This window comes from Arvicanthis niloticus, chromosome 7, assembly GCF_011762505.2.
Source record: "Arvicanthis niloticus isolate mArvNil1 chromosome 7, mArvNil1.pat.X, whole genome shotgun sequence".
NCBI lineage: Eukaryota > Metazoa > Chordata > Mammalia > Rodentia > Muridae > Arvicanthis > Arvicanthis niloticus.
Window position 1 is genome coordinate 23225653 of NC_047664.1, and position 17060 is coordinate 23242712.

The following is a 17060-nucleotide window of genomic DNA, read 5'->3' on the forward strand; positions in this document are numbered from 1 at the left end:
GGCACTGGGGTAGGCAAGCACTTTCTGAACAGAACATCACTAGTGCGAGAACCAGCCCCAAGGAGTAACAGATATGACTATATGAAAACATAAATCTTTAAAGGGATTGAACAATTTCACCCCTAGTATAGTGCAAGGGGAACTGGTGTTAACCAAAATAATGGTTCTGTAGATTTCAAGTTGAATGCTCTTCCAGAGGTTTTTGCTTATTAGTGCAGGTTAATTTTGCTACATAGTGACTTTTAAAAAATATCTGGCTTTTTTTTTTTTTTTTTTTTTTTTTTTGCATGGAGTTAATACAGCTACAGGAAAATGTTTTCAGGAAGACATGCTGACAAGCCTGCCAACCTTCATGCATCAGTTGCATGAATGACTCTATACACATTTTAAGACAGGGCAGCCAGAGTTTTAAATCAACTTGTCATAAGCTAGAATAATTTGAAAGGAGGAAATCTTCATTGCTGAAATGTCTCTGTAAGATCCAGCTGTAGGACATTTTCTTAATTAGTGATTAATAGAGGAAGGCCCAGCCCATTGTGGGTGGTACCATTCTTAGGCTGGTAGTCCTGAATACTATAAGAAAGCAGGAAGAGCAGGCTGTGGAGAGCAAGCCAGTAAGCAGCATCCCTCCATAGCCTCTGCATCAGCCTCTGCTTCCAGGTTCCTTCCTTGTTTGAATTCCTGTCCAGACTTTCTTTGATGATGATCAGTGATGTGGAAATGTAAGCCAAATAAACCCTTTCCTCCCCCCCCCCTAAAAAAGATAGGGCAGCCAGAATGAACATTGCTTTTGAGATTTAAGAAATGGTTAAAGGTAGGAAATTATATTTCCAGAGGAAAAATATGGTAAAAACTTTTGATTTTGATTAATTTTTGGTTAGCATTATTTCACTCTTCTCAATCATAAAATAAAAGCACATTATAATTTTATAACTGATGCTTTTTAATTGTCCACCACTTACTAGATACATTTATGTTATCTCTTTTGGTTCCCGAAGGAAGACATAAAGATCCCTTTTAGATACCTATTTTACAAATAAAGAAACTGGGATATGAAGGATTAAGACACTTGGGTTCCCTTAGTCTACCATTGACTGTAATTGTCCATGTTGAGGGTCTTTGGCTGCAAGAGCCCAGGAAGATGACAGTCAGAAGCTTTTGCACTGGGATTCAACAGGCAGCCTTGGCTTGAGAGATATTACAAGGTCTTTTGCATATGGCCATTCCACTGGAGACCATTCCAGTCACAACTCAGTCAATCTTATTCATGGTTTGTCTCTACAGTAGCACAGTTGGCAGAGGCACAAGAGTATTGGTTTCCCTGATTACAGGGGCATTGGAGACCATGACTGATCAGTTTAGGCCAAAATTCCAGCCATAATGGTTCTGGAAATTTGCACTGCTGTGGCAAATGTAGACAAAGTTACAGTTGGAAATCGTATCCATCCCACATTGCCTGTGTTTATTCTTGGAATCTGAAGGGATTGGTGGTTGGACTCTGCAGTGTTCATCAGATCCAAGGCAAGAATTGCAGCCTGATAGAGAGGCAAGCCAGTCTTTGGGGCCTTAACATCGTAGTTTCTATCTGATTAGGATTATCATTGACAGGTATTGGGGTTCTCCCTGATATTTTTAACTAAAGTGATGGAGAAATATCTCTGTATGAACATGTAGCTGACAAAGGCTCTTTTGTTGTTTCTTTCTAGGGATTTCTGCATTCTGTCATTGTCTTAAGACTTAAATGTGTAATCCTCAACCGAAAAGTTCTTATCATCTTGAACAATGCTGTAGATTTGAGAAAATTCATCACTGAGTGCTGTCAAATTCAGTGTAGTTTCTCTTGTCAGTGTCCCTGAATAGAAGAAAAAGATAGGGGGAATCAGGAGTAATAAGCAGATTGGAAGGCATTTTTTCTTTCTTAGATTTTAAATTTCAAAGTGAGAAAAATGGCCTTATTTGGATATACCTACAGACCCAGTGTAGCCAATGCTACAGCTTTGAACACTCACCTCTAACCATGGCAATTTGGAATTTTTGAGACACAGCTATGGATCTCGTGTAAATTATGTCCATTCAGAATTGACAAAAGGTTCAGGAAAGGGGTCACATAGGTGGCTCAGGAAGCACACAACATCTTGCCATTTCTCCTTTCCTTGTCTGTGTCCCAGATTCAAGCTGACATTCCCAGCCACATGGGGTCCTTGTGGCAGCTGTAAAGTCCAGATGTCTAGCTGCAGAAATGTGGCCCATATCTTGTTAATCTGAAAGACACATGATTCAGGGGCAGCGAGAGCTGGCAGCTCAAGTGTCACTCCTCATATGCCTTTGACTTAGTCATGAGTGGGTAGGTTAGGTGTTCCATGTCTGTTTCTTTCAGAAAGATTCAATAGAGAAAAATAGAAATGATCTGTGTGTATAAACTTAGAAGTTATTTGAAGTGACTTACTAGGTGTTTGTTCCGGGATGATGGTCAATGTTGAACTATATATGTATATGTGTATGTATATTTATATGATGTATATGTGTATGAGTTCATATAAATATAGTAACTTTTCCATATAGTAACTTTTCCATTTCTATTGCTGTAGAAATTAAGAATAACATTTATATAATAAGAAAAACAAAGTATAATGAACAAATAGTATGTTAGCCAGAAAGGAAATGGCGCTATTAAGTCTAATTTAGACTGATCAATGACTTAAAAGATTTCTCTGTGAACTGAGTTAAAGGCTTAAAGTCTAGTTGAGAGAGAGAGAGAGAGAGAGAGAGAGAGAGAGAGAGAGAGAGAGAGAGAGAGAGAGAGAGAGAGATTAGCATTGCAGGTTTAACAGCCCCTTTGCCCTCCAGACTTTATTGCCTTCATGGTCTAGATTCCATGTGCTGCCATGGAGAGAGTCTTTGCCCCTTATTTTATGCAAACACACTCAGATGCCTTTCTATAAAACATTCTTGAGATTCTTATTTATTTGCGAATCTGAAATATTTTATCTTTGAACAGGATTTTATTGCAGACTTAGCCACCCAAAGAACAAGTGACTTAATGTGCACATTTAGAACGGGACTGTCCACTAACAACATGTGGCTATTACAACTGAAATTAGGAACTGGATTCTCGATTCTTGACGGTTGGACAGCACTGCCATACGACACAGTTGTCCCGCCATTGGATGGTTCTGATCTTCGAAAGCCGTCTTCTTTTTATACCCAGGAGTTAAACAAACAAACAAACAAACAAATAAACAAACACAGAATTTTCTGCTCACTCCAAGAGATAAGAGATAACGGATAAGCAAATCTACTGTTGGGTACAAAAGCATCAAGTAGCCTTTCTTGTAGTCAGTTGGTGTTTGAATGGTGTGGTATTCATGATGAGAACTAACTGCCCTGGACCTTAGCTGTCCTCCTGCTCTCTGGCACCAGGGCTAGCATGCTTTCCCCAGAGGCAGGAGGGGAGTGGAGGTACATGGTAAGTGAATGAGGACTGCTGGCTGCACCAGTTGTGTGTAGTAATCCTGCCACCAGGGTGCAATAACTAGTCTAAGGAACATAGTTGGGCCTCTATAAATTTTTTATATATATAAAAAAGATACAGTGATAGTTTGTGCAAACTATTCTAGAATACCTTAAGGTATTTTTTAAATTAACTTTTATAGTTATCATATAAAAACAGTGGCTTCATGCTGGCATCTTGATATGTAAGTCATCATACCTTTTCTTATTCATTGCCTCCTCAATGTTCTCCCTTTTCTCCCTGCCCCATCCTTACTGTCTTCCTTTCTCCACCCCAATAGACTCTGCTGTTTCCATGAACTCCATTCAGTTTCTCCACACCATTCCCTTAATAGCTCTTACTAAGTCATGGTTTTTTTTCTAGTTTTATACTTCCTGACCTGTACCATGTGCATGCTCTCCCACCCCACAAATCAAGCACACATACACACTCATGCACACACACATACACACAAATTTGCACACACACTCACATGCTCACACACACTCATGCCCACTCACACACTCAGGCACTCACTCACTCACTCACTCACTCACTCACACACACACACATACACACAAGCACACACACACACACTCATACACACATATAAGTACACACACTCACACATGCATGCACACACATTTGCACACACATGCACACACACACTCATACACACACATAAGTACACACACTTACACATGCATACACACACATTTGCACACACATGCACACACATGCACTCACACACACACACACAGGGAGGAGGAAGGAAGGAGATGTTTAAATGTTCAACTTTGGATCATTCATATGAAGACTGCCATGTCCTCATTTCTGAGTCTGTCTTATTTCACTTAGTACAATGGCCTCTATTTCTACTCATTTTTCATAATTTTTCTTTACATTTGACAATTTGTGAGATTATGTCCTAAGACAATGGGGTTCTTTTCCAGAAGTCCACCATATGCTTGTGTCTTGAAATGTTTGTGTATGAGTTCTTTAACAATGTCAGATCCCATATAGTGATCTTTGGTCCATATTGAATTTATTTTATACAGAGTGAGGGATAGGTCTCAATCCTGTTTTCTGAACAGCATGTTTCAAAGAGGCTGACTGTTTTTGATATTTTTGTTAAAATATAAGTGGCTGTAGCTGGGTTGGTTTGTTTCTGGGCCCCCATTTCATTCTGTCCAGGGGGATTGTTTTTACCTTTGCCAGTGCCATGTAAGTTTTGTTGCTATGTTTTGTAATATGAAATTGAAATCAGAGAGTATGCTAACTCCAGTGTCACAATCTCTAGTCAGGATTATTTTGGTTATCTGGGGGTCTTTTGTGCTTCCATATGAATTTTGAATTATATATTTTTCAAGTTCTGTGGAAAATGTAATTAGAATTTTAGAAGGGATTACATTGAGTCTGTGGTTTGCTTTTAATAATATGGCTATATTCACAGTATTAATTCTTTTTAATCCAGGCATATTGGAGGTCATTCTATATTCTAGTGTCTTTTTCAGTTACTTTCTTCATTGTCTAAAGTTTTCATTTGTAGAGGTCTTCTACCTCCTTGATTAAGTGAATGATATTCCCTGTTCCCCGTTTCTCCAAGAGTTCATTATCAGTGTGTAGAAAGGTGAGTTCGTTTTTCGCGTTAGATTTTTGTATCCTGCTGCTTTGATGAATGTGTGTATGAGGTCTAAGTGTTTTTTGATGTCTCTAGAGTTTGTTTCTTTAAAGTAGAGAATCATGTCAAATAAGGCTACTTTGACCTTTTCCTTTCTGATTTGTAGCCTTCTCTTTCATCTTCTCACTTTAGCTAAGACTTCAACTTTACATAACTTGGAGCAGAGAGAGAGAAAGGGAGAGAGAAAGAAAGAAAACTAGAGAGAGAGAACAATCTTGTCTTATTCTTTTTTGTGCTTCCACTTAGTATAATATTGGATATATAATTGACATATAAAACCCTGTACTTTCTTGGGTTATGTTCTACTTTTCCTAATTTCTTCAGGGCTTTTATGATACAGGGATGCTGCATTTTAGCAAAATCGTTTACTTAATCTATTGAGATGATTGTGTGACTTTTATCCTTAAGTCTATTTATGTATTGTATTTCACTTATTGACTTGCAAGTGTTGAACTAAACTTGTATTAATGGATAAAACCAACTTCTGTGTTGTCGGACCTCAAAGCATATTTGAGTTTGATTTCTATTTTACTGAAAATATTTCTATCTCTGTTCATCAGAAAAGTTGACCCACAATTTCCTTTTGCTGCTATATCCTCCTATGATCAGAGTGACATAGGCTTCATAGAGTGAGTCTGTGGACCCATGTTGAGGAGTATTTTGAGGGACAGTTTGAGGAGTGTTGGTGTTAGTGCTTTAGAGATGCAATAGAATTTGATAGTGAATTTCTTCTGTGTGTCTTCAGCTTTTCTTTGTTAAGGAACTTATCATTTGCTATGCATTAAAATTGTTTATATATATCCACTTCTTCTGTGTTTTCTAATTTTGGAAATATACGTTTTCTAAGAATTCCATGGCAATCATCTGAATTTCTCTGGAATCTGTAGTAATTTCCCCTTTATTACCTCTAATTTTACTAATTTGGATCTACTTTCTTTTTCTTTTGGTTAACTTGGTTAGAGAATTGCTAATGTTTATTTTTTCAAGGAACCAATTTTGTTTGATTGATTCTATATTATCCTTTTATACTCCATTTCTTTAATTTCTGACCTGATGATGATGATGATTGATTGATTGATTGATTGATTATCTTTCTATTTTGGGCTTTGGCATATTCTCCTTTTATTAAGATCCCCCAAGCACATTATTAGGTTATTTACTTGAGATTGTTCTGATTTTTAAAAATTTATACTATAAATTTTTCTCTTGGAACTACTATAGCTATATCTCAAAGATTCTGGTAAATTATGCTTTCATATTTATTTGATTCTAGGAATTAAAATTTTTCCTTCTGGTTTTCTTCAGTGGCCCACTGATCATTCAAAAGTTTATTGCTTACTTCCAAATATTTCTGTAGTTTTTCTTGCTAAGTATATCTAGGCTTATTTCACTGTGGTCTAATAAAATAAATAAAATTGCTTCTATTGTTTTGTATTTGTTAAGTCTTGGTTTGTGGCATAAAATGAGGTAGTGATTTGAATGAGAATGGCCCTATAGTAGGCTCATGTGTTTGAATACTTGATCCCCAGTTAGTAAAACTGTTTGGGGAGGAAGGATTAAGAGATGTGGTTTTGTTTGAGTGCTTGTGGCCTCAATGGAGGCCATGTGTCACTGGGATAGGCATTGAAATTTCAAGAGCCCATGCTAGTCTCTCTCTCTCTCTCTCTCTCTCTCTCTCTCTCTCTCTGCCTGGGGCTTGTGGATCATGATGTAATGCTCCTGCATCATGCCTGATAGCCTGCCCTCATGCTCCTTGTCATGATGGCTATGGACTAACCCTCTGAAACTATAAGAAAACTCCCAATTAAATGCTTACTTTTAAGGATTGCCTTGGTTGTGGTGTCCCATCCCAGAAATAGAACAGTAACTTAGACAGTAATCTATTTGGGAGGAATGTTCCATGGAGAAGTTATATTTATGTATCTATAGATACATATTTTGTTTATTTGTCTCAAGATAGGGTCTTACTATGTACTTGGAACTTATTATGTAGACCAGGCTAACCTTGAATTTAGAAATCTGCCTGCTTCTGCCTCCTGAGTACTGGGATTAAAGGCATATACCACTATGCCTAGCTTGTAGATACATATTTTTTTTATCTATGTGTAATGTAGTTTAACTGTGAAGTTTATTTGTTAATTTTTAGTTTGTATGGCCAGTATAAAACAAAGCAAGGTATTGAAATCACCCATTATGGTTGTTTCAGGACCTGTCTGAGCTTTTATGTTTATTACTGTTTGTTTGGTAAAACTAACACAGGTTATACCCCCTGATGAATTGGTCATTTTATTAATATGAAATGATCTTGTTTTTTTTCTGGATAATCTTATTTTGAGTTGTATTTTATCAAATATAAGAATAACTATATTACATAGATTTTAGCTTCAATTTTTTGTTTTTGATAAGAAGACTCAACTCTTTGATTCTCATTCTGTGGTTATCTTTAATAGTGAGATATGTTTCTTGGCAAAAAAAATATATGATTAGATCTTGTTTATTAATCTAGTCAGTTAGTCTCTTTATTCATGAGTTTAGTTCATTTACATTTAATATATTAAGATATGTTCTCTAATTCCTACAATTTTCTTGGTTGTTTTCTGGTTGTTGAATAAGTGTCTATTATTTTTTTTCTCTCCTATTATTACCAGGGATTTGCTGTTTTAGTGTTCTGGAAATGATTGATTACTTTTGAAGTTTCCAATTTTATTCTTTTCTGTACTTTAATGATTAAGACCATTGTCTTAGCTGGGCGGTGGTGGCGCACGCCTTTAATCCCAATACTTGGGAGGCAGAGGCAGGAGGATTTCTGAGTTCAAGGCCAGCCTGGTCTACAGAGTTCCAGGATAGCCAGGACTACACAGAGAAACCCTGTCTTGAAAAACAAACAAACAAACAAACAAACAAACAAACCATCATCTTTCCATCCCTGTATAGTGTTTCTTTATGCATCTTCTTCAGTGCTAATTTGGTGGTCATGAACTGCATTAGTTTGAGAGTGATTGTTTTTTTAATTTAGTAATTTCTCTGCAAGTTTTAAATGATAGCTTTGGTAGGTCTGGCAATTTTGGTTGGCAGTTATGTTCAGAAATACATGAAAATTCATTGTTCCATATTTTTCTGGTTTGAGAGTGCTGAAGAATGATCTGATGGTATTTTGAGGTGCTTGTTTCTATGAGTTGATCTTATCTCTTTATACTTTTTAACACTGTTTCTTTGCTTTTTGTTTTTGACATCTTAAGTATAAGACTTATATAAGCTGTAAGTCTTATATAGTCTCATAGTTTTCAGTATTTCTTCTCTAATAATGTCTATTTGGGGCTCTAAATGTAACTTATATTTAGATGTTTATTTCTTTTTCTGGATTTGGGAAATTTTAGGTCATAAATTCTTTGAATAGATTCTCTGCATGTTTAGTGTTTATCTCAGGACCTTCTTTTGTTTCATAAATTTGTAGGCTTGTTGTCTTGATTCTGTCAAGTTATTAGACTTTGTGGTCATGCTTACTTTATTTCTTTCAGTATTTGGATATTGTGTTTTGTCAGCTATGTTTTCTATACCTGATACTTTTTTACTTTTTGGCCAAGTTTATTGGAAATGCTTTTCAGTTATTCATTTACAAAATTTCAGTTGTTTTAGTAACAATTTTCTTGCTGTGTTTTTTTTGTTGTTGTTGTTCCATATTGTTGACTTTCTCATCCATGTTGCTGACTTGCTCATCTATTTAGCTTCCTTCTCTATGTTTCTGACTTTTCTCTCTAGGCTCTAGGTTGAATTTGTCTGTTTGCTTTCATTCTCCCTGGGGCAACTGATCATTTTAACTAGTATATGTTTGAAATCTTTATTTGGCACTTACCTCTTTAGTACTTTTGAATTCAGAATTTTTAATCTTTTATGTAACTTAATAGATTCAGGTTGTTTTGCCTTTTCATGTTTCTATGTTAGGATTTGTGTTCCCATTGGTTTAAATTTCTCTTTTGGTTTTATGTGGAAATCTTCTTATGGAGCAGCCAACCTTGGGAGTTGCCTCAGCCATCAAAACCACTCAAAGAGGAGAACATTAACTTCCACCATAGCAAATAATATAATAATATCCAACAATAGATGATACAAACATACAAAGCTCACCAATATATCATCAGTGATCATATTTAGAAAATGTCAAAAACAATGCAAAATATGTTATAGAGTTAAAAATCCCTTAAGATAAATATGTAAATTAGCAAATGAATGAAATAAAGGATAGAGGCAGGAGAGGAGAAGAGTCACAGAGAAGCCAGGCTAGTAAACAAGAGGAGAGGAATGTAGAAGAGTGTTAGAGAGGGGGTAAGAAAGTGCAGGAGATTAGACAAATTGTTCAAATTCTGAAGCCCCAGGGAGTTGGGCACACTACTGAAGGATGTGAGCTGCCATGTAGGTGCTGGGATTTGAACCTGGGTTCTCTGGAAGAGCAGTCCGTGCCTTAACTGCTGAGTCATCTCTCCAGTCCCCCCTTTCCCCCTGCACCCCCACACTTATTTACTCATTTTTAAACCATAGGATCCACTTTTGATCAGACCAGACTCCTACCCTTTCAAGTCCTTTAGAGTGACAGAAGGGGGTTCTTCCAATGTCCTTTGGAGAAATCACTGAGTCCTCAACTGAATTTGAAGCTTTTAGACTACGGTTCAGCCTGGTATAGAGCCCCTGGCCTCTTTACACTGTCACCTCCCAGCTCGCCTTTGGGATGGGACTTTTACTTCCTCACCCCCTACTGGGGAGCTGGATGGCAGGAGCTGTGCCTACCTTGGCTTCTTTTGAGTCTCCTGCCTTTCTCTCAGCACTCTTCAGCTGTCCTATCACAATCTTTGGGAATCTCTGAAGCTCTTTTTTTCTCTCCTCTGACTCTTCTTTTTAAGAGGTTGTATAGAGAGACCTACCCTAGTCTACTGCCTTACCCCAGTGCTTGCCCTACAGTATTGTGCCCCACTCCCTGGGGCTTCAGAATTTGAACAGCAATACAATCAATATATTTGCTGAGACTAATGCTTCCTCACTGCTGCATCGCATCTATATGCAGATAGCAACTATTTTTAAATTTGGCTTTTGAGGGTGGTCTCTGCTCACATAAATCTGTACTGTTAGTTTTTCTACAGTGTCTATCCTTGACAACAGGCACATCATTTCCTGTGTATTAGAATGTCAACCTTGGGACAATAAGAATTAGGAAGGAACTGCACCTTGGAGAATACACATTGATACCAGGCTGAGGTATTTGTTTCTGTTTTTTTTTTTTTTTTTTTCCCCATCTTCTCATTGTTATTGCAAAGCCTGTGTTACATGAAGATTGTATACACATTAGTAATGCTAATATACTTCAAGGTATATTATAGAGGAGTGAGCACCTGAGAGGCCGGGCGTTATTGTGAGCATTCATCATTTCCTGTAGTAGTTCAGGATTCATCCCAAAGGCCCAGCCCTAAGAACTCACTCCTTCAGCTCTACCAGTGACCTTGAAAGTTTATAATTCCTTGCTTTAAATGCTGAGAATATCTGTTTCTTGTACTAAATCCTGACTGGTGCTATGGTATATGGGATTTTTTTTTTTTCAAGTAAACCTTGAAATCTTTGTTGAAAGCTCTATTTTTATGAAACCTAGGTTTACCTCCTTACCATTGTTTCGGAAATGTCTTGAATGGCATGACTCTGTCACAGAGTGAGAAACGTTTATTTGGTTCTTGTCTCTAATTCCTGACAGAAACTGTCTAAAACTCTTGACATTTTCTGAATGAGTGGGAAGAAAAAACCATTCTGTATAGTTCGTAAGAGTCGGAATACCCTCACTCAACCATACCTGTGTTTTTGTTACTGGGGTATCTCTTGGTAGGCCTTCCATGGCTTCCAGTGGGGGCTGGCTAACCTGATTACGGGGTAAAAACTTTCAACTTCATCCTTGACAAGTGTGCCCTGAGAGAGCATGGACGATCCTTTAACTGTACATTTTTTTCTACTGGATTTTCTTGAGAATGTATCTTTAGTTTGGAAAAACTCACTAAATGTTAACAAGTAAACTATGTTGCTGAGTTATCTGAGTTATTTTAGGTAAAGTAGAGAAGTCGTCATATAAAATCCTGCTTAGAGCCATTTGGTCAGAAGTATAGGAGGCCAGGCTTTATAATTTATCTCTGCAGTGAGGCAGTCTTTGGAGACTGTTCCTTTAACATCATGTTAAAGAAGCATGTTAAAATGTTTCTACCACTAACCCCAAATCAATGAACTGAATTAAACCATGGAACTTCAGCCAATGTCTAAAAAGTGGTTGATGTTGTTACCTACCTCCCCTTAAACATTTGATGTCAGACATACTCTGTGAGTTAGAAACAGATCACATGGACATCAATCGTACCTCATTTCATAGGTGGAAACTCTTCACCACCTCACCTTGAGAATCAGGACTCTTTGTAACCCGTGGGCACCAGCACTGAATGAGATGGAAACAAAGGGACCAGATATTAAAGTCACATGATATAAGGACAAGGCTAAAACTGGAGAGAACTAGACTGCTGAAAGGAAGTACTACCAATCTTTAGTAAGACAGGGCAAATGCAGTTTGTAATGTAATGACATAGCAAGCTGCAAAGCCCTGGCCATGTTTGTAAAATCCATCAGAGGCAGTTCATCACGTGATTTTTGTGCGTTCCATGCTGTACATTTCCACCAGGCCAGCTCACAGGAGTCTTTCTTTTGATCTGCTTAACTTTTCCCCAAATGCTGTCTTGGCTCACCTTACACAACCTTGTCTAGAAGGATCCCAGCCTTAAAGCATAAGTGGTATTTTCAATGCATTGCAGGTAGCTTTTGCTTTTTAATTGTGATCAGTGAAATGCCAACCAGAAGGTTTAAAAAGAAAGAAAGAAAGAAAGAAAGAAAGAAAAGAAAAGAAAACCACATGACAAAGCATAAGTTTCATGATTAATTACCTTGAGTTCAGATATAATTTAAACATATTGACTTGTCTGAAGTAACTGCCAGACAGTGAAGCTGGGGAGACAGGAAGTACCTGGAGAGACTGCTGAAACAGGCTGGAGGGGAAGTCGGGGGAGGGGGGTTGGACGTCATCATTTAACTGGTCTCCAAGGCTAGGCAAAGAATAGCCACAACTGCTGATGGTCAGTGGAATCAAAGAGGTAAATTATGGCTGCGCTCTGATTCTGCAATGAATAGAAAGCGAGTCAATAGTTCAACTTTGCACACCCTAAAATATTAGTTTTGAAACTATCCGTTACAAATGTATTTTTTTCCTTCTTCTTCATATAGTTATCTATTCAGAGATTTCCTCTGCTGCTAATCCCCAGCCTTGGGTGAACTGCTGGGTCCCTGCTCTGAGGTGGCTTCTTGGCTGGGGGGTTGGGAGGACACCAAAGATTCTTCAGCATGAATGAAGGCTCGAAAGGAGGGCAATGAACCTTGAGCTGGGGAGCCAGGCTGCTCTGGGGGCTCTCTGTAGTGGGGCTGCGTAGAAGAATGAATCCGATTTCTTTGCAGCAAACTGGGACCAGATGCGGGTTCTCTGTGTAAAAAGTCTAAAAATCTAACCAGCTGCTTTCAGTTTTTGATAATGGATTATGGTGTTGAGGGTCTGCACCCACTTTGATGCTCATGCATAAGAAAGCAAAATGTGAGCACTTGGGCTAACCTCACGATTTTTAACACACCCTTCGTGTGTGTGTGATTCAGTGACCCCTTGAAGCCTAGTGGAACCATTCCATGCCATCTGGGTGAAGGGAACGGATTCCACTGAGGCCCGATCACAGACTATTCATCCCGATCCACAGTCCTTGTGGAGGTTCCGCAACTCAGCACAGAGAGCTGAATTTTTGGGAGCTTGAGATCTGGCCTGCTGCTTCCCTCCCTCACTCTAAGGCTTCCTGAAGCCCGAAGCTGTGCAAGAATTTCCCACACTGAGGGAGAGAAGCTTTTAGAATAAACTCTTTGTCAAGTGTGATACAGACACAGCAGCTCAAGGATTCTAGGAGAAGGCATGTTGGCAGGTGAATTCACCTTTGCTGAGTGCAATGGCAAAAAGTGGGGATAGGGAAATGGGAACAGGAGGCAGACCAGTTCCTCCTGATCAAGGCCCAGGGTAGGTATGTACTTCACATGGTCCTCTAACCAATCCAAGCGCTTCCACAATAGCATAAAAACTCAGGAGAGGACTCTAAGAACAGCTAGCACAGTAGAAAATAGAGGGGAAATAGGATTTGACCATGTCATTTTATCAAATTTTAGTAAGAAGAAACATATTAATTAGAGTCTTCACGGGAAACAGAACCAAAATGACGGCTGCACCAGAGAGGTCTGTTTCTAGTCCCCTATTCTCTTGTCATGATGCACATTTTGCTTTACTCAAAGGCTAACCACGTTAACCCTCAGTTAAAGCATTTCTCTACAGCAACTTCTAGAATGGTATTATTCAACAGAGTCCCCAGGTGTTGTGGCGTAGAGAAGCAGACACATGAAAGTTAAAATCATTAGCGATTAGTATTAGAGTATTCGTTTGGTTCTTTTTTTGAAAGAAAAAAAAAAAGCTGGAGTCAAGGATGAAGCCTGTGTGTGTTAAAGGGGACAGTGACTCTTACCATTCATCATACATCTTCATATGCACGTGGAACGTGTGTGTGTGTGTGTGTGTGTGCACGTGCGTGTGTGCACGTGCGCAGATGCTTGTGTGTACCTTCATTTAGAAGGACTAATAGGCCTTGGGTCAAGGAGACAATCAGTGAAGAGATCAGGGAGATACAGCTCCCCAAGTCCCAAATGTTTCCTGTCCAGATTAAAAAATGAAAAACTCAGCCCCGGAGATGCTCCGAGGCTGCATGTTCTTCCTGTTGGGACACCTTAGGGGGGAAAGTTTCCTTTCTTTTTCCTAACACTGAAGCTCAAGTGTCAAGATGTCCAGGCAAGAAATCTTTGCATGGGATACTCCCCTTTGCACAGGAAGTGCTAAAGGATGATGGGCCAGCCCATCAAGGGTTCTCTTCAAAGTTGCCTGCTAGCCCGGGTTAAGGTGTAGCAGTGACGTGGATCCTGATCCCAACAGTTTACAAGAAAGAAGCCTGTCCTCTGAGAAATGACCAAGCTTGTCGTTTTGGAAACATGTGTTTTTGTGGAACTTAGTAGATTTTGGAGTAAGACTTAAGTTGACGAACAAGAAGCACTTTATTTTTTTCCTATAGCTAGAAGAAAGCTGAATAAATGTTGATTTCATCAACGTTCTATCACAGTGACAAAATACCAGGGGAAATCAATTTAAAGAAAGACTTACTTTGGTCCATGGAGTCACTGGCTCCAGAATAGTAGGGTAGAGCATCATGGGAAGAAGCAGATAGTGGGCAAATTTTTTCAGCTCATGGTATCAGAGGTAGGGGGAGGAGGGGAAGAGGAGAGGGAGGAAGAGAACAAAGAGAGAAAGAGGAGGTTGAAGAGAAGTTAGAAGGAGGAGGAGAGGAAAGGAGAGCAGGGGAGCAGAATGGAGCCAGGGAAAAGATCTACTTGTCGTAAGTAAATTGTGCTCACCCACTGTCTCCAACTAGGTTCAACCTCCTTGTGGTGGTTTGGCCTCACATTTGAACACTTGGTCTGCAGTTGGTGGTTGTTGGGGGAGATTATGGAACCTTTAGGAGATGGTGTCCTGATGGCAGAGGTACTTAGTTGGGGATGGACATTTAGGGTTTGTAGCCTTACCCTACTTCCTGTTCTCTCTTTTTTCTTCTTGTGTGTGGGTGACCATGTGACCAAACAGCTTCCTGCCTCTCTTGCCACACCTCTGTGGACTGTTGCCATTACTTTCCTACCGTGATGGACTCCACCCCTCTGGAACCACAGGCCAAAACAAACTCTCCTTCCTTCTGTTGTTTTGGTCTGGGCATTTTATCACACCAGCAGAAATAGAACTAACATGTTTATCTTAATATTCTGTTCATGAATGAACTCAGCAGTGGATTAATTCATTTGTAACGTCAGTGCCTTCCTGCTGTAATCTACTCTCTGGTCCCATCTTCTAAACTACCACATTGAGAATCAAACCTTGCTACAGTGTTTGGAGAATAACTTCATATTGAAATTATAACACTTAGAGATGTTTAAAAAAGTGGTAGTTAGAAAGCTACCTCAGAGATTTTTTTTTACTTCCTCTGACTTTTGAACAAGATTTAGAAAGCTTAACTCTCTGTCTCCATCTCTCTCTCTCTCTCTCTCTCTCTCTCTCTCTCTCTCTCTCTCTCTCGGTGGTGTGTGTGTGTTTGATACACACACTCATATCTGTAGAGAGGGGCACACTCATATTTACAGAAGGGTCAGAGGAGAACACCAGGTCTATTTTTATCATCTTTGTGTTATTCACTTGAGTTAGGGTTTTTAGTGAACCTGGGACCAGTCTGGTAGCCAGAAAGCCTCAGTACTATACCTATCTCTTCCCTACAGGGCGCTGGGTTAAAGGTGATGCCCAGATTTTGAATATGAGTACTAGGGATTAGAACTCAGGTCCTCATGCTTACTTGCCAAGGGTCCTACCCATGTGTGTTGTTCTTCTGTAAAGCCAGACTGGGTTCTTTTTATTTTCCAAAGATAAGATATATATCAAAGGACATGTGACCAACTTCCAAAGAAGTGACCCTACCCCCAACATGATTACAACCGAGCCACAACTCTGGCCATTTCTTTGAGAATTTTTTCACATAGTAGAATTGAGGCTTGAAGCACTCCCTTCTGAACCTGACCACTAAGCCTATTCTCCATGCCTTGGCTTCCATCACTGCACTTTGGAGGGCTGTAGCGTCCCATAGCCTTACTGATGTGTCAGTTAACTAATGGAGCATCTAAAGTGGGCTGTCACTCCAGGTCTATTCTTCCATGTTACACAGAGTAAAGCCTTTAGGTTCCACCAGGCCACTGGCTAGTTTTCCCTCCGGTGGACATGTCAGACTCAGCATACCAGCAGTCCTTAAACTCCAACTAAATTTGAATTTTAGATGAAACCAGTTTCTTATAGTATGTCTTATATAATTCTTGAGATATGCTTACAGTAATGAAGTGTTCATTGCTTATTTGGCATTTTTGTATAAATTCTGCATTTTATCTGGTCACACATTCTTGAGGAATCTCATCTTGTGTATACTGTTGAACTACATGGGTTGGAGATATGATTTTCTATTTGTGAGTTTGCTTTACAAATATTTTCCTATGAAAGTAATTTCTGCTTCCTATAGACATCCTGGAGTCCCGGCTGCTTCCTTGTCTCCATTCTGCTTGTACTTCCCAGCTAATGCTTCGGCTTTGCCTCTGCTGGTGTTATAGTCTCAATCTGCTATGTCCTCAAAAATTCCCAGGATTGAACACTCAGCCCTAGCTTGTGGCACCATTTTGAAGGCTGTAGAAACTTTATGAGATGCAGCCTGGCTCACAGAAGTAGGTCATTGAAGATGAGTCTTTGAAAATTATCCCTGCCACTGGCCCTAGTCCCACGCTCTCTCTAATTCCTGGTTTCCTACATGTGACATGCCTCTGTTACATGCTTTTGCGATCATAAACATCCCATCCTTCCACCATAGCAGACTCTAACACTCCTGGAACTTCGACCTCCAAAAATCCCTTTCCTTTCATAAGCTGTTTCTGTCAAGTGATTGGTGACAGTAATGCAAAGGTAAATAATAAAGCCTAGAATACGGAAATTCCTGATTTTCATTCTTTATCTTCTCCTGAATGCCATGAGGATTTCAGAGTAAAATGGACTCCATGTTGCACAAAGGACTACATATGCAAATGTGTTCAGGAGCTAGCAGCCAATACTAATGTTTGAAACAGGACTGGTGACATCAGTAAGGAGGTCTTTGGCAAAGAGCAAAGATCAGGATG